Genomic DNA, 27,236 nt, shown 5'->3' with positions numbered 1-27,236 from the left:
GTTGTGAAATAATAATGCATTTCACCAGAAAGTTAGACACAAACTAGGTTGAGTTAATGCATGAAAACAAGAAAGTAAAAAAACCAATGTTTAATAATGATAACTGAGTAATAATAATAAAATAAAAGACCAAGAAATTAAAGACCAAAAAATGGCTGATTCTATACTGTTCTCCTTAAAAAGATTTTAATTCTCTACCAAGTGGCCATCCACTATCCATAATTATCAGTTACTAGTAAAATATGTAATTGGGACAAGGCATGTTCCATTCTGCAATATATTATCATTTAAAAATTGTTTTCTAATAAAAGTATTCAATTATAAGGTCAATCACCAACATTTTTATTCTACACAATGGTAGGTAGGTCTGAAATAAAATTAGGCCAGTGTGAATAATTTCCTTCCTGGCAGGTTATGGAATTTAGTGTACATGGTATTTTCCATCTTTGAAGTTAATATGTACTTATGTTTGTTTTATGTCAACTCATCTGCCCCCAGTGTTTCAAACTGAAAAAAAGACAAAGCTGCCTGTAGCGACCATTCCCTCCATGCCTTTACCAGACCAGAAGAGAGAATTGCTGGGGCACAACAGCACTGGACTCTTGGGAAGTGTGCTTTGGGGGAGGCCCACCCAACAATAATATAATGGCAAAGGTAACATCCCTCTGTGTTTTAGAATCATCTGGATCAGTAGAAATGCTTCACTCAGTCTGCATGGACACCACCCCTCTCAGTCTGTAATTAAGGATGCCCTTCTGCATCTGGTCCTTGAAGACCTGACCTCTTCTGAAGGACTATCACTTGCCTTCTGGGAATCACCCTTCATCAACCCAAACCATGTGTGTAGGGGAATGCCTCAGCCAGGGGACTGCCTTGGCCAGGAGGACCATTTTCTGTGAGGATGCTACAGTTTGAAGGTTCATCTCATTATCTTCCTTCTGTAGCTCTCTCCTAGCCTCAGGTACCAATGGCCTCTATGCCAAAAATCACATTTAAAAATAATATTTTGATCCTTTGTCCTGAACTCCCCAAGCCTGACTTATTTACCATTGAAAGAATTCACCTTCATTAAATAGCATTCATTACCTTGGAGAACCCAAGTCCCATCATTTTGTGTCCACCATGTCCCAGATGAGGGACATGAAAGGCACCAAGAAGTCTGAAGTGTCAGAATCCTTAAGTAGATCAACAGACAAATCTGAGGGAGACTGTTTCCTCCCGCTGCTCTCCACTAGTCAGTAGGACTTGTTTACTTTTACCTTCATCAAGAACAACTGTAAACATGGCTGAAGATGTGGGTTGCAAATAGACCCAAGCCATTTGACCACTTGGAAATTATCACATCCCTGTGGTAAATATTGCTAAGTACGTGGGGTTAGAGGAGGGTATCCTTTCCCCCACCATCTCACCTCCAAGCAGGTCGTCATGGTGAAAGTCGTTCTTAGGCCAGTTTCTGCCACACATGCAAACCTTCATTAACACACAAATATCGAACCATGATATTATACACCTAAAACTTACATAGTGTCAATTACATCTCAATTTTTTAAATTACTTTACAAATGAAGGAATAAATACTTAAATTTATTAAAAACAAAAACAACCTTCCTTATCAAGCAGGCACAAAGTGGAAAAGGTGAAAGTGTGAGTCACTCAGCTGACTGTTAGTGACCCCATGGACTACAACCCACCAGGCTTCTCTGTCCATGAAATTCTCCAGGCAAGAATATTGGAGTGGGTAGCTATTTTAGCTTCTCTAGGGAATCTTCCTGACCTGGGGATCAAACCCAGGTCTCCTGCATTGGCAGGCAGACTCTTTACTGTCTGAGCCACCAGGGAAGCCCAATCAGGCACAAAAATCACCATCATATCCTTCCTTTAATCTCAGCCAAGTCCCCACACTTAGATATTAACAAGCACCTTACATGAAAAGAAGCAAGCAGACATCCCAATGTTCTGACAGCTGCTCAGCTGAGCTTCTCAGGGTATCTGGCAGCAGAGTCCCCAGGCAGTAGAAGGAGGCAGAGCCAGATGGATTTCTGGACTGGAGCACTGCCCCAACATGTAAGGCCCGTGGGCTTGTCGGAAAGATACCCTCTTCCCATGGAAGGATGGTGGGACCTATCGGTCTTCTATCCAAACTCAAAGCCTGAACTCTCTTCATTTAGCCAATTAAAAAAGTCTATTTTACATCACCTAGGCTAGTTGACTCTCTGGAATAGATTTTTATAACACTATTTACAGTGTTTACATAACCACTTCTGGATGGTGATTTCCTGATTAGTTTTCTTCACATGCTATCCATAATCCCTAGCGTGAAAATTAGAGCTAATTTATACATGTGCATCGCAGTGTTTATAATGAATTATTTTAAATTACCTAAGAGATGACTTTCTGACACATCCTATCTGCAAATTGGACATCTGAAAGCCCTCCACTACTCTCATCCATCGTACTGCTGGAGAAATTATGGAAATATGCAAATAAAATAACACCATGCTTTTTGAGTTTGCATCCCAGCTCCATGTTTAGCCATTATGGAAAATGTATTTGAATGGAGTACAGAGGAAGAAAGGCATGTGAAGACACGATGGGGAAAGAAACGGCCCAGGGACCTAGGAAGTTGTTTTAGCTTAATTAAATTGTCTTAGTAAAGCAGACTTTGCTACAAAGGATGGTGAGGGATGGGACAGAGGAAGGGATTGGAGAGGGGTGGGTGTGGGGTGGACAAAACAGTCTTCTCCACAGGCATCCTCTCTGCAAAAGGAGCCCAAGCCACTCCGTAGAGGAGCAATTCCCTTTCTGAGCTTTGCACGGTAGACACTGAGCATATTAATAGCAGTTTATAGAGCCACCGCTCAGGTAAAAGGAGCCATTGAGCAGATCCTTCCATCACCTGTTCATCAAGGGAACAAATCAAGTTCTTTCCCAGAGTCATTTTCCTTTGCAGACAACTCAGACCATTGTTCCCTGGTGCAGGACAATGACTCACTTGATCAGTAACCTGCTGTTTTTATCAATTACAGTAATTCATGCCTCACCCTCTTCTACTCATTGCTGACATTTGTTTTGGACAATAAGTTAGTAGATTAAAAGAGCAGCATAGTTTTATTTGGCCAAACACTCAGAAACACGTTCTGTACTATTCCCTATTATCTTACTTATCAAATATCAGTCTTGAGCTTTCATGGCTGAGTAGAAAGTTGTGGAAAGGGAAGAGCAATGAAAAAGAGACCTGGGTTCTTGTCCCAGCTTTCCCACTCACTAAACGTGTGGCAGCCTAGTCTCTTCTCTGAATTGAGACCAGACAACAACCTCCAAAGTCCTAGCATTCTTTCCCTTAACCATTTATTGAACATCTCCTGCCTGGGAAACATTGTTCTCGGTTGTGTCTAGAGGATCCAACAGTGAATAAAAAAGACAAAGTCCTTAATCTAATGGAACTGACATTTTAATGGAAGATAAAAAAGAAATACATATGAAAACAAATATACATCATATTTTGTGATAACTGCTATGGAGAGAAATGAAGAGGTGTAAGGGGGACAGGGTGCTGTCTTACACCAAGTGGCAGGAGAAGGCCTCATTCGCCTTTAAGCAGCAACACTGTCTCTGCGTTTACCGGGGTGAGGAGTGTTCTAGTAGAAGGAATAGCAGGTACAAAGCCCCTGAGGTAGGAATCAAAGAACAGTGATCAAAGAACAGCAAGGCAGTCAGTGTGGCCTTGCAGACTGGAGAGAGGAGGGTAGTGGAAAACAGGCTGGCGACTGGAGGGAGGGGGCAGGAGGGTATGTAGGAAGGTCTTTGGCTTGTACTCTGGGAAACTTGGGCGACCTCTGGGGGACTTTTGACCTGAGAACTGTCATGCTCTGACATATATATTGGAATAGGCTCCATCTAGTCACTGACTACGGGGGTGAAAGCCCAGACACAGGCCAGAGATGCTGGTGGCCCGGGCCATGTCAGAAGCTGAAGAGGTGGTGAAAAGTGGTTAGGTTCTGGATATAGGTTGAGAATGGGCCAATATTTGTAGGAGAAAGAAAAAAATCAAAGACATCACTAAGATTTTTGCAAATGGAAGAACAAGGTTTTGGGTTTTTTTTTTCTATTTGTTGATATAAAAATGTAGAAATGAGTTTGGCTTATGACCAGCCTCCTACCCTGCCCATACCTAAGTATGTAAAAATTTCTAGGTTAATTTTAGGTGGTGCCAGCGGTAAAGAACCTGCCTGCTAATAGAGGAGACATAAGAGACATGGGTTCCAATGTTCAGGGCAGCACTGTTTATAATAATCAGGACATGGAAGCAACCTAGATGTCCATCAGCAGATGAATGGATAAGAAAGCTGTGGTACATATACACAGTGGAGTATTACTCAGCCATTAACAAGAATACATTTGAATCAGTTCTAATGAGGTGGATGAAACTGGAGTCTTATTATATAGAGTGAAGTAAGCCAGAAAGAAAAACACCAATACAGTATACTAACGCATATATATGGAATTTAGAAAGATGGTAACCACAGTCCCCATGGCTCTGTCTGATGATTGATTATATTGGTCTGTTTTCTCATCTCTTCTACACTGAGTTTGATGGGGATCTGGGCCTTTCATCCTTGTTCCCCAGCTGAGGTCCCGGGTACCTCTCCCAGGAACATCTGCTGATCTTGCTGCTTCCATTCAATTCTCCACTCCCCCATGCTCCCTCTTCCAGAGTCATAGTTCTAAAACACTTAATTCCCTCTTTCTTTTCTATCAAAACCTTCCATTGCTTCTTATTGCCCAAACTCTGTAGCCCACAAGAATTCAAGGACCTCACCAACCCGACCCCACATTCCTCTTCCATGTTCTTGCACCATTTTGGCCATGCAGTTCATGCCCCAGCCAGGAATTCCCCAAAGGGGTCACAAAATAGCTCTCTTCCAATTTGGCTCCTGGGGTTTCTCCTATTCTGTACGTGATACGTTATCTTCCAGGTGAAACGTTACCAGTTAATGCCCTCAGCTCCTAAGCCAGAGCCCATCCCTTCTCTGGGCCCTGGTAACTCAGGCCAGCTCTGCTCAGCTTCTCCTTGGCAGACTGAGCTCCTGACTGGACACTTCAGCTGCACCAGCAGGTGGCAGCTGGGCTTGGTTGTCTGACCTTGTGCTCTGAGCCTGAGGTGAGTGCAGGGAGCTGAAGCAGCAGTGACTACCTCCCAGCGTGCGCACACACACACACACACACACCATAGACTCAAAATACACCTTGACAGCCCTTCAACAAGAGTGGACCAGCTGTCCTGCACACCAACCAGGCACCGCATTCCTCCGTGTCCATGGGTCCCTGTCCTGAACCCCATCTAGGATGGCCAGGGTTGCCTCCTCAGTGCTCTGTTACATGCTCAAGCAATCCCTATTAGCCTCAGGGCATGCATGCCCACTGGGTCCACTGCAGGCTGCTGTCAGGGAGGAAGAATTTTCCTCTACCCTTCCAAGTTCTACTGGCTGGTCTCATCTGACACAAGACAGACGAACAGAAAGTCACATGAAGTTTTAATGGCCTGCATCCATGAGGGAGACCCAGGAAAACTGAGTCATTTGCCACAATGGCTGAAGCTGCGCCTTATATACCACTCTCAGCTAAAGATTAAAGAGAAAGTTGAGGGTAGTGATTCGGGACTTCCCAGGGAGGACAATTCACCTGGAGATGGTAGAGCACACGTTTGGTAAACAGAAGTTTCCTGGGCCAGGCAGAGGCAATGGGACACAGAGAAATTTTAATAAACAGACTTTGCTAGATTCCTTCCTCTCTGCATACCTAGCTCATAATGCAACTATTTACATTGCTGTTGTTTAGTCACTAAGTCGTGTCTGACTCTCTGCAACCCCATGGACTGTAGTCCACCAGACTCCTCTGTTCATGGGATTTCTCAGGCAGGAATGCTGGAGTGGGTTGCCATTTCCTTCTCCAGGAGATCTTCCAGACCCAGGGGTCAAACTCACACCTTATGCATTGGCAGGCAGATTCTTTACCATTGAGCTACCAGGGAAGCCCCAATTATCTACATTAAAATGTAGTTAGAGGGCCGGGTCCTTGGTCTACCTACATTCTTTCATGCAGTTAAGGGAAAGATCAAAGGTTCTTTCTGAGTCTTTTTAAAACTTTTCAGCTTGAGACAATCTGCATACCAAAGAGACGCTTTTTGGGTGGCAAGTTGTATGTGCCCCCTACCCTCACGCGTGCACAGCCTTCATGAATGCTCCTTGCTACAATAGTGTCTTCATCCATTCAGGCTGCTGTCACAAAGTACCATAGACTGGGTGGCTTATAGGCAGCAGAAACATGCTGCTAACAGCAGTTCCGGCAGCTGGAAATCCCAGCTCAGGTGCTGGAAGGACTGGGTTCTGATGTGAGCCCTCTTTTAGTTTGCAGATGGCTGTCTCCTTGCTATGTCCTCACATGGTGGAGGGGGCCCTAATCCCATCCATGAGGGCTCTCTCCTCATGACCTAATCACCTCCCAGCTGCCTCATCTCCTAATAACTTTAGAATATCAACATATGAATTTTGGGGGGACACAAACATTCAAACCATAACAAGTGGAATCCACTTAAATCCTTCTGAAGAGGCAAAGAAGAAGCTCTAAAAAACCTCCATCTACCCTCTCACCAAATCTTGACAGGATCTGGTGCTTGGTTTTCTCAGGCACCCCCTGGAGAGTGGATAAGTATGGGGATGTGTACTTTCCACTCCTTCCGATGGGCCTTTCCAGACACACCTTCCCAAGCCCCGGACTGGACAGGTTAGAAGGACAGTGCAGTGTCTGGCTTTGAAATGAGTACGGACAAAACTGGATCTGTTCTAGGTGTTAAATAGGCCAAGTGCACACCAATCACAGCCACAGAAACATAGCCTGGTCCCTGCTGAATCATTTAGTCTTATCTTGGCTGTCCCCACCTCTGCAGTTACTCTTACTCACATACCTGCACCATCTCCTCCTCACTCTTTATTTGTGTGTGGGTAATATAGGCAAGGGCCTTCCTAGGTGGTATTAGTGGTAAAGAATCCACCTACCAATGCAGGAGATGCAAGAGATGCAGGTTCAATCCCTGGGTTGGAAAGACCCCTGGAGAAGGAAATGACAACGCACTCCAGTATTCTTGCCTGGGAAATCCCATGGACAGAGGAGCCTGGCTGGCTACAGATCATGGGATCGTAAAGAGTTGGACATTTCTTAGTGGCAAAAAAACAACAAGTGTAGGCAAGGAAAAAGCTTTTTCCTCTATCCTCCTAGATGTCCATCTGGGGCCCTGAAAACTAGACTGACAAAAGATGGGTTAACAAGGGAAAAACAAACAGAATTCATCACCTTGTGCATCACACACAGGAGAGAGAGATTCAGTGAAGAATAACTCAAAGGGATGGTCAGAACTTGGGCTTATATAGCATCTTAACAAAGAACAATAAATTTGTAGAGAAAGACAAGAAAATAGATTTTAGGTTTCCAAGGGCAGCAAACCTGTGGGAAGGTGAATACATGGGGGAAACTAACAGAAGATGTGTTGTTTTAGTAAGTGGATTCCTCTCCTGTTGTCACTGAGCTGATCTGATACGAGTCCCTGGTGGTAAAGAATCTAAGGCTGCTTGCAGGCAAATAGAAGGAGATGGGGGGCAGAGAGCTTTGTTTTAGCATCTGCTATTTCTCAATTGTCTTCAGCTCAAGATAATCCTTATGCCACAGTGGTGTACTTTGGAGTGGCGCATCCAGACTCCACTTAGGGGAAGCCCATGCCCTCCAGCTTCTTCCTGTCCACTGGTACTGTGCTTCTCAGAGGACCCAGGGTTTCTAGCTTCCACTGCCCTTCCAAGAAAACTGGGGCAGACGAACTTAGCAGGCTGCCTAGGGCCACATCCACGACCCTCAGCCTATGGATGGACGGAGCCCCAACACACCCTGGGGAATCTCAGAGCCTCTTCTTCCTTACTTAGAAAGGCATTTCTAAAAAGAAATTAGTTGGAAAGTACTGCAAAATATTCTCTGTACAAGCATGACTGAGTATTCCTGCCATGACAGGAGCACGGGGACTTCCTGACTCTATAGGTCTGTTTGCATATTTACACCCAGTGGCCCTCAGCCTTAAGTGATAGGAGATTATTTGAGCCTTTCTGAGGATCTGGTTCCTCATAACTGGAGAAATGCATTATTTTTTTTAAGTTTAGGTAGATGTCTTTCTGTTAAAGAGAATGCTGAGATAACACCCCCTATTCTTTACCCCCAAAGAACTCGGGACTTCCCTGGTGGCTCAGACGGTAAAATGTCTGTCTATGATGCAGGAGATCCAGGTTCGACCCCTGGGTTGGGAAGATCCCTTGGAGAAGGAAATGGCAACCCACTCCAGTACTATTGCCTGGAAAATACCATGGACAGAGGAGTCTGGTAGGCTACAGTCCATGGCGTCGTAAAGAGTCAGACACAACTGAGCGACTTCACGTTCATGTTCAAAGAGCTCATAGATGTGATAACAAAATTAGCCAGGAAGTTTCCAACTTCCCACTTTGCCCACAGCGTTGTGGTGAACCTGTCTATGTACAGAGAAAAGTTCACAGCGGGGCTGATTGTGACTTCTCACCTGCACAAAGCCTCTTCAAAGCTCTGTACCCGATTTCACATTCATAATTTGTACTTTTTCTTAAATAGAGTTCCCCAAATTGTATTAACTTTAAGCTACCCAATCCTGACTGACTCCTGCTTCTACATGTTCCTTTAATGGGCATGTGTGAGAATTTCTAAAAGACCTATGTCAAGAGGGGAACTGCTGGGTTATAAGGCATCTGTGCACTTAATTATCTACTACCAGATAATTCTCCAACCTGTTCTCCCACCAGAAGCAAGAGGAACCTCTGTACCCACACCTTGCCAATACTTGTCACTACCCAGCTTTCTAACTATGCTAGGCTAGTAGCTATATGCCTTACAGCTTAAATTCCTTTCAAATACCATAAAGTAATGATCTCTCATCATTACTTTAATTGGCATTAATTTACATTGCTCTGGTTACTAACAAGCAGTTTCTTTCATATACTTGAACAGCCTTTGGGTTTCCTCTTTTGTAAGTTGCCTATTTATATATTTAACCCATTTTTCTTTTGGTGTACTCTCTTTTCTAATGGAGTTGTGGGAGTTCTTTGTGTGTTCTAGATGTATATCCTTTGTTACTTCTAGACATCATAAACCTTATAAATCTCTTCTCCCAATCTGTCACCTATCTCTTAAATTCAATTCAACTGAGGTGCCTCGTTAAAAGAAACCCTTAATTTTGATGTAACTGGATCAATCATTTTGCCTTGTGGTTTGCACTTTCAAAATCTGATTTAAGAAGTTGTTATCCATTCCAGGTTACAACACTTTTCACCTGTTAGCTTTATAGTCTTACCTTGTGTATTTAGGTTTCTAATCCTTTGAAAATCTCCTTTGTATGTGGGGTTAGGGAGAGACCCAACTTTTTTTCCATTCTTTCTTTCACTGCCTGTTTTCCCATCACAGACTAAACAATCCATCTTTCCTCTGTTGATCTGTGGTGACAACTCTGTGTTAGATGAAGTTCACGGGTGAACACAGGGCTACCAGCAGGCTTTCAATTCCACTCCACTGCCTCATTAAAAACAACTTTGCAAGTGTCTAAATATTGGGTAGGCAATTTCCCCTTCTTTATTCTTCTGTTTCATGTTAATTTTGCTATCTGTGAAACTTATTTTTCCCTCTACACTTTAGGATATATATATCAAGTTTCTAAAAAAATTACAACTGGAATTTTTATTAGGATTACATTGAATTTATAATTTATAAATTAGAAAATATTTGATATCTTTTTAATTTAAGTTCAAGATATGTCTGAGGTAAGAAAATTGTGAGAAGAAATTAAAACAGCCATGCATGAATGTCTTTGAGCAGGCCCTGAACCCTGTTCTCACCACACCTCCTTATTTGGGTCTAGGGAGGTGTTAGTTGCTCCGTTGTGCCCGACTCTTTGAGACCCTATGGACTGCAGCTCCTCTGTCCATGAGATTTTCCAGGCAAGGGTACTGGAGTGGGTTGCCATCTCCTTCTCCAGGGGATCTTCCCAACTAGGGATCAAACCTGGGTCTCCTGCACTGCAGGCAGATTCTTTACCAACTGAGCTACAAGGGAGGTGGGGCAATAAAAAATCTCATGTTGGTCAAGGAGGAACTGGGAGGAGAGAGAACTGTGCTTTCCCAGGTGTGGGCTGGGAGCTCTGAAAGTATACAGGAGATGGCCTGACTGGCATGGTACCAGCAGTGACTGGGTGAGGGGCCAAGGATATGTCTCAGAGATGCCCACTCCCCTTCAAGGGGAAGGGAAAGCAGCCAAGTGAGCCCAAGGGACCAAGCACAGCTGGCTTGCAGACCCAAAGGAGCCTGAGATGAGGATCAGGAGAATGTGCACTTGGAGGCCTGCTGACCGGAAGCCTTGGTGGGACTGGGGGAATGAATGGTGCATGCAGTCCATGGTTATGAGGACCAGATGTGACACCTTCTGGCTGAATAGATGCTAGTTGGGAGGGTGGGCACAGAGGATGGCGATGATCCAGAAGCTTCCTCCCACCAATGCTAGGGGACTATGGTGCCCTCTTTCTCTCTGCATAGGAACTGGGATGGCCTCCAAGGAGAAGGAGGCAAAAAAAATCCAGAAATTGACTATTCAGAGGCATCTGAGTTTTAAAACAGAAGTTATCTTGAATTGGTAAGTTCAATTCTATAGAAATAAATGCTTGCTTTTTTTTGTTGTTGTTAAGTATCTGAGACGTCAGACTACAGTGGTTCTATAAATTTCATATCTACTCTACAACGTTTAGTTTCGACAGACTGGATTTCAGCAGTAGGAAAAAATCTGGTAAGGAGAGGCTGGGAGAATTAAATAAATGCCATATAACCATAAGGCAGGTAAAGGAATTAAGTCATAAAGAAACCAACAGCTTTGCTTTTCATCAGAATGAACAAATGGCAGGCAGCTACATTGTTTCCAATCCTCATTCTGGCTCTGAATTTAAACAGGTACCCTGGGAAAATTCTGGAATAACCTCCTTGAGATCACAGCCCTGCTCACAGGAGCTCTGCTTGGTCTACGATGCTAAACTGCAGAGGGAGGCGCTTTCCCCCAAGGCAGCCTGTCTCCAGGGTGATGTCACTGCCCCACAGGGAGCATCCCGCACACCAGGGCTGGCTGAGTTTCCTGTCACTGCCCATTGACCCCTCTCTCAGATAGAATGTACAGCCCCTTGCATGGCCAGGCCTTCTGCAGCTGATCTGGGAAGCCCTCCTTGTCCTGTGGTAAGATATGGCTTTGGCTTTTCAATGTTGCTCCTTGTACGTGGATTTAAAATGTTCTCTGAGGAAAGGCAGATGGTGCTGCTAAGAAGACCCACCGGTCCCAGGTCTCTTTCAGTTCTGGCACTGGGGAGCTCAGAGCATGCAGGTCCCCGGTCCCTCCAGCACAAGTAGATGAAGAGCCCCCCAGCCCCAGATACAGCCCTCCATGCCCCTCATCAGGTCCAGGACCCCAGAGGAGTGGAGAAAGGCTGCTTTCCCTCTGAGAACACCCTCATCCCACAGGGTCTCTGGGCATCAGCTGTGCCTCTGCAGTCCTTGCTGAAGTCCCCTGTCCTGTCATGGCCTCTGGCTGGGGTCTGGGCGGGTCTCTCTTCTCAGTCCAGCCTTCTCTGAACCTGCTGGCTGTAGTCAGCCTTCCCAACACTCTCTTCAAAACAAATCCAACACTGTAAAGCAATTATCCTTCAATTACCAAAAAAATGAATTGTTTTTAAAGGATGAAAAAAAAAAGCAGTCCGCCGAGCCCTGGTTTGAAGAGACTGTTGGGGAGGCTGACCGCAGCCAGCAGTTCCGAGAAGGCTGGGCTGAGAAGAGACTCGCCGCTGCTGCTCTGATGCTCCTGAACCACGGCGGACATGAAGCTTCGATAGGAGGCTCATAGCCTCCCCAGAACTCACATTGGTGGATGGGGGGAGAGCCCAAGACTTTTCAACCCTGAGGTCCCCCACATTTATTTGAGGCATCTGTTCCATACCCTGAACCCCCAGTACTCATGAAGGGCTGGAAGAAGGGACCTCAAACCTGCATCCTGTTTTGGTACAGCCCACAAGGTAAGGATGGCTCTTACATTTCTAAATGGCTGAAAAAATATCAAAATAAGAAGATTTTGTGACATATGAAAATTACATAAAATTCAAATCTAGTGACCATAAATAAAGTTTTATTGGAACACAGCAGTACCCATTCATTTACATATTGTCTGTGGCTGCTTTTGTGCTCCAAGGGGAGATGGAAGTAGCTGTGATGGAGACCATAAGACTCGCAGAACCTAAAATATCTGGTACTTTACAGTAAACATTCGTTGAGCCTTGTCAGGCATGACTTCCCTCTCCCGATTCCTGCCGACCAGTGAAAGCTATCACTGGTCTCCAAATAGTGGGGCAAAGCAGACAGAAAAGTCCCCACCAATAGACTGATAGACACCAGAGGGGGACCATGGCTTTCATCGCTGTATTAGGGATCAATACATATTCCTCCTACAGTAAATAATTTTCCAGAGCTCTAGTTATAAGTTCTCCTTATAACCTAACTAATTTTTATTTCTTTGGGGAAAAAAGGTTACTGCTTTCTTAAAATAAGTTAACTGTTCTTCAAAGTTACCATAGAGTGAATTGATAAATAACTTCCAAATAGGGAGATGATCTCAAACCAGTTCTGGTTTATTTGTAGGTGAATCAGTTGGAACCACAAACTTGGGTACTAAAACTATTGAGTACCATCCAAAATCAATTTAATTCCTCTGCACATGTGTGTTTATACATGTCTATTTCCATGTCTGTGAATGTGGGTTAGTTCAACAAACTAGACTGAGAATAGGATGGGAGAATTTACCTTCTTGAGGGAGATCTTAAAATCTGATTAAGGATTGATATTTTTAAAAATTAGCAGTGTGTCTCTAATCTCATGAAATAGGAAGGGCTTGGGGAAGAGGTGGGTGGGTGCTAGGAAACGTGGCATCATTTGTTCAACTTTGAGAGAGCCAAACTGAAGATATTGCAACCTAAGACAGTGATTGCAGGAACCAGTTTGTTCACTGGGGCTTTCAAAAATTCTCTGATTCAGTATTCATTTCCTGAGAACCCATTATTTACTATGCATAGCATTAGGAGTAAAAAGCTACAGGCCCCCATCTTTCCACACAGAAAGAATATGGTGAAGTACACAGGAGGCGGGGTCATAAGGAGCAGATGAAGGCACGCTAGCTCAGGAGGAAAAAAAAAATTTTTTTTTTTTTTTGGCAAAACTAAATGTGGAGCATTAATGGGGTTGGTCTTTCACCAACAGCCAGGGACTGGCACCAGAGGGGGCATCCTGGCACTGGTCCTGGGAAGCTCCTCTAGTTTCAGGAGACCATGGGCTCCATGGCAGGAGTTGGAGGGTCATGCCCACTGATTAATGTAGCTCAGCCTCTGCTGGGCTTGAAACTCTTCTCTCCTCCATCACTTCTGCTTGCTCATAGCTTCAATATTTTGTAATTTGGGCTCATTATGACTCATTGTGGCCTCAATTCTTACTTTCTTATTTCTAAGCATCCTACCAAGTCCTCTTCTATTGACATTTCCCTGTTTAAATTTCCAAGAAAGAAGCGGGGATTAACCCAGCTTTCATACATGTTCGTGTGTCTGCCAGGTTGTGTAATGAGTTGCTGGCCAGCCTGTTGATTGGCTGCATGTTGGCTGACCAACAGTTCAGGGCTGACCACCCTGAACTGACCAGCTGCAGAGGTGGGGTCATACAGGACAAAGCTCCACAACTTAAAGATTCTTCTTTTCGTTTCCCCTTGCAGGGTTAGTGGGAATGACACATAAATGCGAATAATTTGTTTACCCCAGAGAGAGAGACATATGAAATTAACTCTATGTTAACACTGCAAACCAAATTCACTAGGCAAACTCAGCAGCACAGGTAGTGGGAAAAAGAACCCCAAATTAGGTAGGATTGGGGGTGGGGCAACCTCTCTGTCAGCAGGGCTCCATCCCCCAGGGACAGCCAGGAGGGCAATAAGCAGAGGAGTTAGCAGCTTCAGCCTGTGTGTTGTATCCAAAGGGGTTCATGGTAGCCAGTCAGGCAGAATGGTGTGGTTCTGGGTGATGGGTCTGCTGAGAATCAGCAAGTGGTTTTATCATAACCAGGATAGGTTCTAGTCCTACAGGGAGGATCAACAAGAGTGGGACAGGATCTCCATGTTGTCTAACTTCAGAGCAAACCACTAAACCCAGTGAGGAACTGGAGTGCTAAGCAGACACCCATGATAGAGGCTCACTCTTCTGGAACATGCATGAGGCACACGTGTGTACATGTAGAGGAGCACACTGAAACAACTCTGAGGATATCAGCTGCCATAACACAGAGTCAGTAGTAACACAAATAAATTGGGACCTCCACCCATGACATGGCTTGGGCTCTTGGCCGGTGTGGAGGGGTCAGCAGGGCATCCATGTCCAGAGCTCAGAGGCTAGAGAAGGTGGGAGCAGACAGGAGTTTGTACAGAATTGGGGTAGCCATGACAGATGACTTTTCAGCTGACCTTTGTTCTAAGTATCAGAAAAAAAGGGAGAAAGGTGAAGAATTTTCCATGGTCAGTAGAACCAAAAGATTCTGAGGGCCCATCTGATATCCTCCCCTGGGCTCAAAATTGCCTACTCATCTAAGGAGATCATAAGGGAAATCAGAAGGTAAATTACTCCCAATTACAACCTCCAGACTGAGGTCCATCCAGGGAAGCCAGCGAGTAGACTGAATCGCCCTGAGTATTGGCAGGCACACTAAGAGGGGGCCCTGCTACTCTTCTCTTCAAAGAGCAGGGTCTCAGGGGCCTTTTTAATTGCTCTTTAAAAGTCTCAGCTGCTTCTGCTGCATCCATTAGTTCACCATAAAAACATACTCAGGTGGTTGCCCCAAGAGTTTTAACTATCTTTATCTGGAATCAACAGCAAAAGTTTGGCTAATTAGCAAAATGAATAATAGCAATGGCTTCTGTTGGCAAAAATAGTGATCTGTTAATTAACATAAAGGCAAGTCGCTCAGTCGTGTCTGACTCTTTTCGATCCCATGGACTGTAGCCCACCAGGCTCCTCCATCCATGGGATTCTCCAGGCAAGAGTACTGGAGTGGGTTGCCATTTCCTTCTCCAATTAACATAAAGGATATTATAAATGGGGTTTTACTGTTGAATCTTACTGGTGTTCAAGACATGAGCTTTGGCTAAAACATGAGGGGTATACTCTCTACTACATAGCTGAGAATAAGATTCGAGCCAGACCTTCAACACTCACCTTTCAGAATGGCATCAGAGGCATGATTTGGAACTTTTCCCATGCTCATCCACAATCTCAGAAAATTCTGCTTGTCTGATGCTAACTAAAATCTGGTCTTTAGAATATTGTCCTGTCACTCTCAAGAGAACTTTTCATGTAAAGTGTGGACAGAGCACCTAAAAGGTCCGGCAGCTGGACTTCTCTGCTTACAGAACCAGCTGTTTGAACATTTTTAGATCTTCTTACTTGGAGAAGGCAATGGCAACCCACTCCAGTATTCTTGCCTGGAAAATCCCATGGACAGAGCAGCCTGGTAGGCTGCAGTCCGTGGGGTCGCTAAGAGTCTGGACATGACTGAGCGGCTTCACTTTCACTTTTCACTTTCATGCATTGGAGAAGGAAATGGCAACCCACTTCAGTGTTCTTGCCTGGAGAATCCCAGGGATGGGGAAGCCTGGTGGGCTGCCATCTATGGGGTCACACAGAGTCAGACACGACTAAAGCGACTTAGCAGCAGCAGCAGATCTTCTTACTAATGAATACATATGTGTCATAGCACTTGGTCTGAGACCTTTCATTATTACATCTAGGTGGGGCTGTGGAGAGATGGGGTTAATCAGATCCCACCACGCCTTGGCTAGGAATAGGCTACCTCAGTGAAGCAGAAGTGGGATATTCTCTGTGCTGTACTCATCCATTCAGCAAATATTACTGGCATGACTTCTGTTTGCCAGTAATATTTGTGCTTGATACTGAGGGTACAATGTTGCATGGGGCAGACATGATCCCCTCCCTCAAGTAGCTCCCAGTCCAGGAGGCAAGTGATCAAGCAAATAACAACAATGAGTGGTGAGTATCACGGCAGGGGATGTACAGAGGTGTGGGAACATGGAGCAGAGAGAATATACAAACTGGGAGGTTATTGCAGTTCCTTCTTTTTTCTGGAAAAATTCAAGTGCTAGAATCGACCCCACAGGCCACTGGACAAACGCCCAAGGGCAATGATAAATCCTGACTCTGTTACAGAGTTTGCAGTTTAAGGATATTTTTGAGTTCCCGTGGTCATTCTCCTCCCACCAGTTTGAGCCCACGTGGACACCTGTCTCCCTCCTATTTTTATCCCAGAGGCCACTAGGTTCAAATCCACATGATGCAGTTGGCAGATTTCATCCCCAGAGACCGCACCATGAAGAGGCTCAGTGACTTGCCCAAGGGCATGTACTGAGTCAAGTGTAGAATTGGGAACAAAACTCAGTCACCTGATGCCAGGGCCAGCTTCCTTTCCCTTGACACATCACCTAACAGGGAAAATAATCTTCTGAAGTATCAAATAGCATTGGTCTTTTGATGAGTGAGCAAGCTGATGAGCAAATAATGAGAAAAGTGGGTATTGAATTTCCTTTAACATAACCCCTTTGGAAAATGCAGCAAAGGATGCGAGAAGAGTGTGACTTATACACGAAAGCAGAAATATTTTAAAATAGCCCCAGACGGCTGATTAACAGTCACAAGGATTAGCTGTGAGTGTCAGTGCAAAGGAGAGTGGAGAGGAAGGACAAAACATGTAAGACACTAGAGTTCTCATGCAGGCAAGAGAACCACTCAGGAGTTACAGTGTTTGCTTAGGGACTGAGGGAGCCTTTCTCATCTTCTTAGTTAAGAAACAAGAGAGGAGACATACATTTGAAACACAGATCACTTAAAGCAGCTTTGTTTTTATTTCTTTTTCCTTGGGGGATTGATCTAAGAAAATAGTGCTACAATTTATGTAGAAGAGTGTTTTGCCTATGTTCTCTTCTAGCAACTTAATGTTGTCATGTCTTACATTTAGGTCATTAAACCATTTGGAGTTTACTTTTGTATATGGTGTGAGGAAATGTTCTAATTTCATTGGTTTACATGTAGCTGTTCAGCTTTCCTAGTACCATTTGTTGAAGGGCTGTTTTTTCTTTTTCCATTGTATGTTCTTGCCTCCTTGTTGTAGATTAATTGACCATAAGAAATATAAGCAAAATTAACCAAATAGATCCTAATCAAACTTAAAAGTATTTGCACAGCAAAAAACAACCATCAACAAAACAAAAAGACAGCCCATGGAATGTGAGAAAATATTTGCAAATGATGCGACCATCATGGGATTAATATCCAAAAAATACAAACAGCTCATACAACTCAATATCAAGAAAACAAACAACCCGATCAAAAAATGGGCAGAAGACCTGAATAGACATTTTTCCAAAGAAGACATAAAGATGGCTAACAGGTACACGAAAAGATGCTCAACATCACTAATTATTAGAGAATTGTAAATCAAAACCATAATGAGGTATCATCTCACTCCAGTCAGAATGGCCATCATCAAAAACTCTATAAATAGTAAATGCTAGAGAGGATATGGAGAAAAGGCAACCTTTATACGGTGTTGGTAGAAATGTAAATTGGTGAAACCACTGTGTACAATAGTATGGAGGTTCCTCAAAAAGCTAGAAATAAGAACTACCCCATCAATCCCACTCCTGAGTATATTGTCAAAGAGAACAAAAACACTAATTCATAAAGATACATGTCCCCCAATACCCATAGCAGCATTATTTATAATAACCAAGACATGAAAGCAACTCAAGTGCTCATCAACAGACAACTGGCTTAAGAATATATATGTATACACACACAAAGCTTGCACTGAGTATACACATATACGTGTATTCCATTGTGTATATATGTATACACACGCTCACATTCGAATATTACTCAGCCATAAAAATGGAAATACTGCCATTTGCAGCAACATAGATAGATGTAGAGAATATTACGCTTAGTGGAATAAGTCAGAGAAACATGAATACTGCTGCTGCTGCTGCTAAGTCGCTTCAGTTGTGTCTGACTCTGTGCGACCCCATAGACGGCAGCCCACCAGGCTTCCCGTCCCTGGGATTCTCCAGGCAAGAACACTGGAGTGTGTTGCCATTTCCTTCTCCAATGCAGGAAAATGAAAAGTGAAAGTGAAGTCACTCAGTCGTGTCCGACTCTAGGGACCCCATGGACTGCAGCCTACCAGGCTCCTCCGTCCATGGGATTTTCCAGGCAAGAGTACTGGAGTGGGGTGCCAAATAAAAGATGAATATACATACAAAAAACAGAAACAGACTTACAGAGATAGCAAACAAACATGGTTATCAAAGGGGAGAGACAGGGAGGGACAAATCATGAATATGAAATTAATAGTTACAAACTACTATACATAAAATAGAGAAGCAACAGGATTTACTCTATAGCACAGAGAATTATACCCAATATCTTATAATAAACTATAATGAAATATAATCTACAAAAAACTGAATCACTATGTTGTATAACTAAAACTAACACAATATTGTAAATTAACTGTACTTCAGTTAAAATATTTTTTATTTTTTTTTTTTTAAAAACTGAATTACTATGTTGTATAACTAAAACACAATATTGTAAATTAACTATACTTCAGTTAAAATTTTTTTAAATGCATCAAACTTTACACTTAGAATGGGTGAATTTATTGTATAGAAATTATACCTCAATAAAGCTGGTTTTAAGAAAAATAAATGTATCCCCCTAGAAGGGCATGATACTTGGAACAGTGCCTGACACATAGTAAGTGCGTACAATGCCACTGTTAAACGAATGGATGGATGAACGAATGAATATTATTCCTTTTCCCTAGTGTTTTATACAATTGGGATAACATTTTTAAACTGATGTGTAAAAAAAGTGTTATGACTTGCCCTGACATCCCATGAATGGGATTCAAATTTCTCTCAATGACACATGTAAACATAAGACCTGTGCATGTCCTTTGGAGAAAAATGGTTCTGGAAGAACTCAGGAGACGAAGGCATCAGAGTGACACAAGCAGCAATTTCTGCTCGCCTTACGTATGGAGAGTGAGAAAAAAAAGCTGCTGGGGACAGGGGCGGGGTTGCAGGGGAGAGTGGGATGGGTGGGAGGGGGTGGCTACAGGCAGTTCTAAGTCCTGCCTGCTGAAAGTGTCCTTCCTGGAGCCCCAGGCTGACCTGGCCTCTGAAGGCACCAACACTTGCTTCCATTCCTTAGCTGCAAACACCATCTTTGTTCCCACAGACCAAGCGGCTCAGGAGAAGCAGGCAGGAACTACTGTCCAGACCACCACGTAAACGCCCAGACTCACTGCAGAGACTAGACATGCCCTGGCCTGAGATCCCCTTGACCTCAGGGGGCATGGCTTTTCCTTGGTTCACAGTGACCTAGACCCAGAGTTAGCCCTTGCTCAGTTGTCAAAGTTAGGAGTCCCTTTTCTTTAGAGAGACCTACACTTACAATCCCTACCTTTTCTTACAAAAGAAAATTTAGAGCTGGAAACAATCAGTTTGCTCATTGCTTCGTTTTCTGATGAATAAACTGAGGTCTTGGCTGGACCCTGACCAGACAGCTGGGCTAGATCTTTGTTTCCAGACGTAAGGCCAGCCACCAGCAGCCTCTTCAGAGTCCCAGGTCGATTTGTCCATCTCGAAGTGCTGCAGTGGGCACTGTGCTGCTTCTTTATGACTCAGCAGAGATTAACCCAGTTTGCTTCTCTGGTTTTCAAGAATACTTGGTTCATCAAAATAATGGATCTCAGAAATCAAATTTTCTTTCAGATTTTATCATTGAATGAATGAAGAGAACAAAAAGAGAAAAACAAATGGACTGATTTTCTGATTACACAACTCCCTTGGCTGGGGGACGAGAGACTGACTACCTGTCTTCAAATTTATCATCTCCCTGGGAGGGTGCCCACTTCTCTCCCACCTGTCCAAGCACACACAGACTACATCAGGTTCACTCTCTGCATCATTCAACACCTCCTCTTTCCCTCTCACACACCTGGTGGAGACTGTTGAATGAATAAACAGACAAGCTCATTGGAAAGTAGGTGGCATGGAATCCAGAATACATTTTCCAAAGGAAATGATGTCATGAGGGGGTTTGGGTTTCCTGAGCCTGCCCACAGAGCTGAATTAATCTATCACCCCACTGAAAGGCTATATATTCTAGTAGGAAATAAGGGGGAAAGAAGTACAGTTACCATACTCATCATAAAATAAACTAAAAGACCTGAACAAGAAATGTTTGCTGTGGGCAGATCTTATCCACACTGCACAGTGCCACTCAGAAGATGAAGGAGGGCTGTCTCTCTTTCTGAAATGAGGGATTATGCCTTGAAATTAGTGACTTCCTTTGCTAGCAGCCGAATCTCTCTCTGACAGCTGCTCGGATCAGCCAGGCATACATTACTTTCATCTTTAATAAACAGCCACTCTGAAGTCAGTGGCTGGTCTCCATGACAACCAGATCAAGTTTTTCCACTGACGCTGGGGGCAGAAAGAAAGAAGGAATAGATCACTTTTTGCTGAGGCGCTGCACCCTGAGAGGGCAGAGGAAGGTGAGTGTGGGGTACATGTACCCCCACATGGACCTCCACGTCTTTATGTGTCCCAGGAGAATGGGAAGTGACTATACCTTTTTACCGCATGTGGAGGAAGAGGAATCCTGACTGGCAATATAAGACACATGGGAAAGGGTTCCTTTGGAGAGCATAGCACACATCAAAGCCTGAACTGCCAAGCACCTAAATGCAATTCGATCTGACTGAATTTGAATTTGCTGTGTGTGCCTGGACCTCTGCTACACCCTGCAGGGGTTACTTACAGTAGAGGCTTTACAAAAAGTGAGGAGAGGCACCCTATGGTGAGGGGTGAGAAGGGGGTGGGGCAGGTTCCCAGAAAAGGCTCAGCCCCTGCCCCTCCCAGCCCAGGATGGCTGCAGCTTACAGTACCTACCCCTCCACCACCCCGCCTGCCATCAAGCTTAGCCTTACCTAGTCCTTGAACTCTAGCCAGGATGACTGGCAGCTGGTCAGGCTGAAATGAACAGTTTGTTGATGGTTCACTGAGGCAGCATCCATGGATCTTTATGACCTGGGGCCCACAGAATTTCCACCTTCTCTGAGCTCTCCCTGGTGGGTCCATTTGGTCTGCATGACTAGGATCTGAGTCACCTTGCTAACCCAGGCTGAAGCCCTGACACTCTTGCCTGGCGCTTGCCTGCCTCTTACCTCAGGCACCAGACTCATCGCTCCATATCCCCTGGTGGGGTTCTTCTCTAGGTGAGCTGGTTACCTGGAGCCACACTGACGAGACTTCTCCCTTAACTTCAGCTATCTGTGTCTCTGCCCCAGGAGGGGTCTGGACCCTCAGTTACTGATGGATGCTTACAGGAACTAAGCTGAGTCTGCCGTGGGCCCCTGGAACTGGACCCTGGCTACTAGCTCTCATTTTACCACCCCAAGATCAGTTTCCAGTCCCAAATTCTTCCCTTTCTCCACAAACCAGGTGCTGTGCTTAGTCACTCAGTTGTGTTCAACTCTTTGTGACCCCATGGACTGCAGCCCTCCAGGCTCCTCTATCCATGGGGATTCTCCAGGTGAGAATACTGGAGTGGGTTGCCGTGCCCCCCTCCAGGGGATCTTCCCAACCCAGGGATCCAACCCAGGTATCCCTCATTGTAGGCAAATCTTTACTGTCTGAGCCACCAGGGAAGCCCAAGAATACTGGAGTGGGTAGCCTACCCCTTCTCCCGGGGATCTTCCAAACCCAGAAATCGAACCAGGGTCTCCTGCCTTGTAGGCAGATTGTTTCCCTGCTGAGTTACCAGGGAAGCCCCCACAAACCAGGGCTGCTGCCAGGGGCTGGTCTGGCAGAGAGCCAGAGAGCCTCATTTTGGAGCCTGAGTGGGCTGTAATGAAGGTGGTTTTTGAGATGAGTCTTGAAAGCCAGCCAGGACTCAGATTAGGTAGGAAAGAGGACTTTCTGTCAAGACAAGGGTCCTTGATGAAAGTCAGAGGATGAGGATGCATAACTTCAGTGAGGCAATCCCAACTTCCTGCCTGCTCAGCAGGGAAGGGTGCAAGCAGTCAAGGGATCAAGTCCCACAGGGCATCTGTCTGGGGAGTTTTCTCACAATATTCTCCTGGAGTTGGGTAAGTACAGTCCCTATCCTCCCAGGATTCTTAAAGCGAAACTAGATAGCCAGATTCTGTGACCAGGATTGTAACTAAAATTTACTAAACACATTTACACATTATTTCACATTATTCATTCACAAAATAGATGGGGCTGGAGGAGCAAGCGAGGACCGGTCATGAAAGGCTCTTGTGAGCTACATTGAGGACTTAGACTTTTTAAAGAGATAATGCCAAGCTATAAAATAATTTTAATTTGGAGGTTAATGTGATCAGGTGAGGTTTTACGTTGTAGGCAGTGGAGGGAGGGGCAAGCTCAGAGCCTGAGAGGAAGGAGCCAGGACACCACTTGCCTCTCCAGCTGCTCCCTGAGGGACAGAAGACTCACAGGCTGCAGATGCCAAGGCTACAGGGGCCCTGGCCTTAGGGTCTGGTCCACTGACACCATCTGCGTTTTCACTGCGCTCTTTGCTGGGTCCCCTGCCCCCTCCTCACCCCTGCCGTGTCTTCTGTCTGTTCCCCTCGGTGTTGCCCTGCACTCACTTTCCCGGTGCTTTTCCACTTCCACCCTCACTTTAGCACCTGCTATCCTGGCCTCTCTTTTTCCTGCTTTCTGTTCCTGTTTGCCAAGTGGAGGGAAAGCTGCCCAAGAGACCCACCCTCTCCACCAGCTTTAGAGGAAAAGACTGGCCTCAGGAGACAAACACTTCCCCTCGGCTGTTGGAAACAAGCAGGCTGGTTTTTCCATCACAGAAGCAGAACGCTAAAGCTGTTGACTACACCAGTGGGTCAGCAGAAATGTCTATTAGGAACTTATTGCTCGTTTCTACCCATTCAGAGTGGAAGTGGAATATTCTGGGAGCTTCCTTTGACCCTCTCTTGACCTGAAATACCTCCTCTACTGACGCCCGAAAGCCCACCATTGAACCAGTCATTCCTGTGTGTTAATCATTATTTTTTCCCAATGGCTTTTCTTTGAACATATAAATCCTCCTGGAAGGGGAAACACATTAGCTTCCTAATGCCTTGATGTAACAAAGCACAGAGGGGAAAAATAAAAAAGGTTTCCAGTCCCTCATGAACATCATCTATGGGACTGGTGATAAATCTAATTTGACTGGATGTAGAATTAACAAGACACTTAAATTATAGAACTGTTGATATCCATATAATCATTTTCTTCTTTTACCTTTTCTTTTTATCCTCTTCACTAAAGTATAACACACAGAATAAAGTATACAAGTCTTAAGTGTACAGCTTAGTGAATTTTTACACATGTATACACCCATGTTAACTACCACCTATATTAAATATATTCCAGTACTCTAGAAGACTCTCTGTGCCTCTTCCTAGTTAATGTTCCTGCAAAGATAGTCACCATTCTGACTTCTATTATCATAGGTTAGTTCTGCCTGTCCTCAAGCTTTCTGCGAATGGAGTCATGTGGATTCCTAGCCTTTCGCTCAATACAATTTATACACACTGTTATATGTATGAGTCATCTGTCTTTTCCATTGGTGTTCAGTATTCCGTTGTATGAATATACTACAATTTCTTATTTTTCTGTTGATGAACACTTGGTGGGTATTTCTAGGGTTTGGGCTATTATGAATAAAGCAGCAGTGAACATTCTTATACAGGTTTTTGTCGTGAACACATGCACTAATTTTTCTTTGATATATATCTAGAGGTGGGATTGTTAGGTTAAAGAATAGGCATATATTTAACTTTATTAGAAACTGTCAACAAATTTCCAAAGTGACTGTGTCATTTTGCATTCTCACCAGCAAGTGTATGAGTTGCAGTTGCTCTGCATCCTTGTGAACACTGTATTGTCAGTCTTATTAATTTTAACTACTCTGGTAGAGAAACATTTATGATATGTTTGCCTGAGAGAGGTGGGTTCCTGAGCTGAGAGTTCCGAGCAGAAGAATGGAGCCCTCATATCAGTGACAGCTATGGGAGTGGAGTCCTGATGAGTTTCTGTGTTTGTTTTAATACAAAGAACCATAAGGGTGAGGCTTCCTGGGTAGGTCAGTTGGTAAAGAATCCTCCTGCAATGCAGGAGACTCTGGTTCAACTCCTGGATTGGGAAGATCCCCTGAAGGAGGGCAAGGCTACCCACTCTAGTATCTTGCCTTGAGAATCTCATGGACAGAGGAGCCTGGCAGGCTATAGTCCACAGAGTCTCAAAGAGTCGGACACGACTGGGTGACTAAGCACAGTACATAAGGGTGAGAAAACCAGAGGAATATTGTCTATTAGTATCAGCTTTAAAAAGCCAAACTTGGAGGCTGTGTCACCAAGTAGAGGAAAGAGCTAGTTTAGGCTAATTCTAGGAGAACATTCCAGACAGGATAGATTTGAAGATAACACTACACCTGTGATGGTCCAGCCAGAAAGTGATCTTGTACCAGAATTCTCGGCTGCAAGCAATGGAAACCAGCTCAGGCTAAGATAGCCAAGAGGGAATGTATTAAAAGCTATCTGGGTACTCACATGATGGATAGGAGCATCAAGGGTCAGGCCTAGAGATGGGCAGGAATCAAGGAGATTCTAAGAGGTCAGGAGCAGACAATTCAGTCTATTCAGCTTGGCTTCCTGCCAACTGTTCTGAGATCCTTGCGTCAGTTGTTCAAGGTTAAAGTTTCAGAACAGCTTATCAGATAGGTTGTGCTTAGACCACATGTCCACCCTCAGGGCTGAGAGAGGCAGAATCAGTTCTCTTTAAGAGCTTCCATGGTTCTGAGCAGACACCTGGGTTTATATCCCACTACAACTGCATATGTGGGGAAGAGGTAATTCCCTAAAAGAAATCAGACACCAACAGGAAGGGGGAATGGATGTTGAGTAGCCGAAGAAATACTATTAACACATATTTACCACAGCCCTGTCTTCCACAGCATTCCTTTCACACCAGGATGGTAATTATGGTAGAAGTGGTGACAGAACACTGGCCTGGGCCTACAGGGTGGGCAGGGAACGGGAATTTGACAGACAAGAAAGCATCACTGACTGGCTAACCTGTTTTCCAAAGGACTTGAATAAGATAAGATCATGTGATTCAACATTTTTTAACTTGTCTGTCATTTTTCAGCAAGTCTGAGTCACTCCCTGATCTCCTTAAGGTGTCTTCAACTCTGACTGAGGGAGTCTTGGGTAGATGTGAAGGGTGGGGACTGCCAAAAACAAGGGAAGATTACAGTACCCAGACGGCGCTCCTTTCTAAGTCCTCACCCCACAGGCTCTACAAGCATAGTGCCTAGGGCCCGTGAGCTTCTCAGAGACTAAGGAATTATCTGAGTCAGGGGGAAGTTACAGGTTCCAAAATACACAGAGAAAATTGCAAATTAAAAAAATATTTAATGCTTAATTAGCGTTTAGCTATCCTTTCCCCCTTTTCTGTGACACTCCTACCCCCAGCTCAGAGTTCCCCAACATTCAGCCTAAGGTGCATTGTTTCAAATTACAAAGCCACCAGCAAATGAGAGCAAGCCAGAGAGAGCAGGGGCAGTGACCTGGCTTCTCCACAACAGGTGCCTACATACTGATCATCATCTGAAATGAAGAGTCCAAGTCAGCCCTGGAAAGAAAGAACAACGACTCAAGCTTTGACCTTAGGTTCAGAGACCTAGTTTCTGAATCCCTTCTTCATTCCTCCAGGGGTTCAATGGAATTAACTTGACATGGTCCTTCCATTCAGGAAAGATTGTGAAAATGTCTGTTACCTGAAATTGGGCCAGAGGTCCCATCCGGCCTGGACATTCAGAGTGTGCATTTTCTTATAGTTACAGTACGCAGGACTGGGTGTCGGAAGACCCAAATATCATCCAGGCTGTCATGAACTCACTATGTGACCTCAGACAAGTTACCACCTTTCTTCTCTTTCCTCTTTTGTAAAATGAAGGCAGTTGATTGAATGAGCACTGAAGTATGTTCAGGTCCTATGATCACTTAAACTCTTAAGCAGATTCCTAAAACAAGGAAGAAACCACATTAGCTTTGCTGACACATCTTCCCTTATGCTCCACAGAAGACCAAACGCTATAATAAAAAGCATCTCTGTCCCCAAACCATACTTAATCTCCAAGTTATGCAACCTGTGATTAGTAGAACCTATTTTGCTGTAATTGAGCAGGGTAGTTCTAGGAAAAAATTATACTGAATTTCACTAAATGTGCATTCATTTGGTTAACCAGACCACTAAGGCTGACATACTGTACCGATTACCTAATATGAATACCATCAACATCCTTCCATTTTCGGTGAATTGGCTTTTTAGCCATCAGGCTAGAGCCCACTATAATTTATTTTCTTTGTGGTAGCGGCAAACATGTCTAAATTAGTTAAATTACTTTAATACGTGGTTGCTTTAAGACTCAAGAATTCCTGACCACTCCTTCCAAGGAAACATCAATCCACAACATGTGGAATAAATCTCCATTTTCATGTCTTTGTTTCATTTGGGGTTCTTTTCTGAATGACTTCATTTTTTGATGTTGTTGCTAAATCAACCTAAATTTGGGATCTGACTAAATACTCAGAGTTGTGCTCATCTTTTGACCAAACATTTCCCTTCATTTTGTTCCTCCAACCCCCACTGGGGAACATAATTGTGATCAATTACAAATTGCTGGATGGCAAGCTCTTCATTCTGTCCACAGCAAGATAAATGACTTCCTTGCCTAAACAACCTCTTGTGGAATAATATTCTGACCTCCTCTCGTTCTCCATCCTTCTCAGAGGAGGCCAGTCCAAGCCATGCTCTTTAGCCACGTGAATGTAATCGGAGCAGTTTGAAAAATGTGCAAACACATTATTAGCAACGTGTTTAAATAGCATCATTCCCTTAGG

At 44.2% G+C, this 27,236-nt stretch overlaps 1 long non-coding RNA gene across 1 annotated transcript in view; it reads right to left on the bottom strand.

Moving 5' to 3' along the window:
• Positions 1-27,236, bottom strand: part of LOC133253888 (uncharacterized) — a 154,355-nt gene that overhangs the window by 15,301 nt on the left and 111,818 nt on the right. Inside the window, exon 2 of the long non-coding RNA XR_009738490.1 lies at positions 26,111-26,356. This is a non-coding gene — a long non-coding RNA (uncharacterized LOC133253888). The remainder of the gene's footprint in view (positions 1-26,110; positions 26,357-27,236) is intronic.

This window comes from Bos javanicus, chromosome 9 (assembly GCF_032452875.1).
Source record: "Bos javanicus breed banteng chromosome 9, ARS-OSU_banteng_1.0, whole genome shotgun sequence".
Taxonomy (NCBI): Eukaryota; Metazoa; Chordata; class Mammalia; order Artiodactyla; family Bovidae; genus Bos; species Bos javanicus.
The sequence above is the reverse complement of the archived record's forward strand: the minus strand, read 5'-3'. Positions and strand labels throughout refer to the sequence as shown.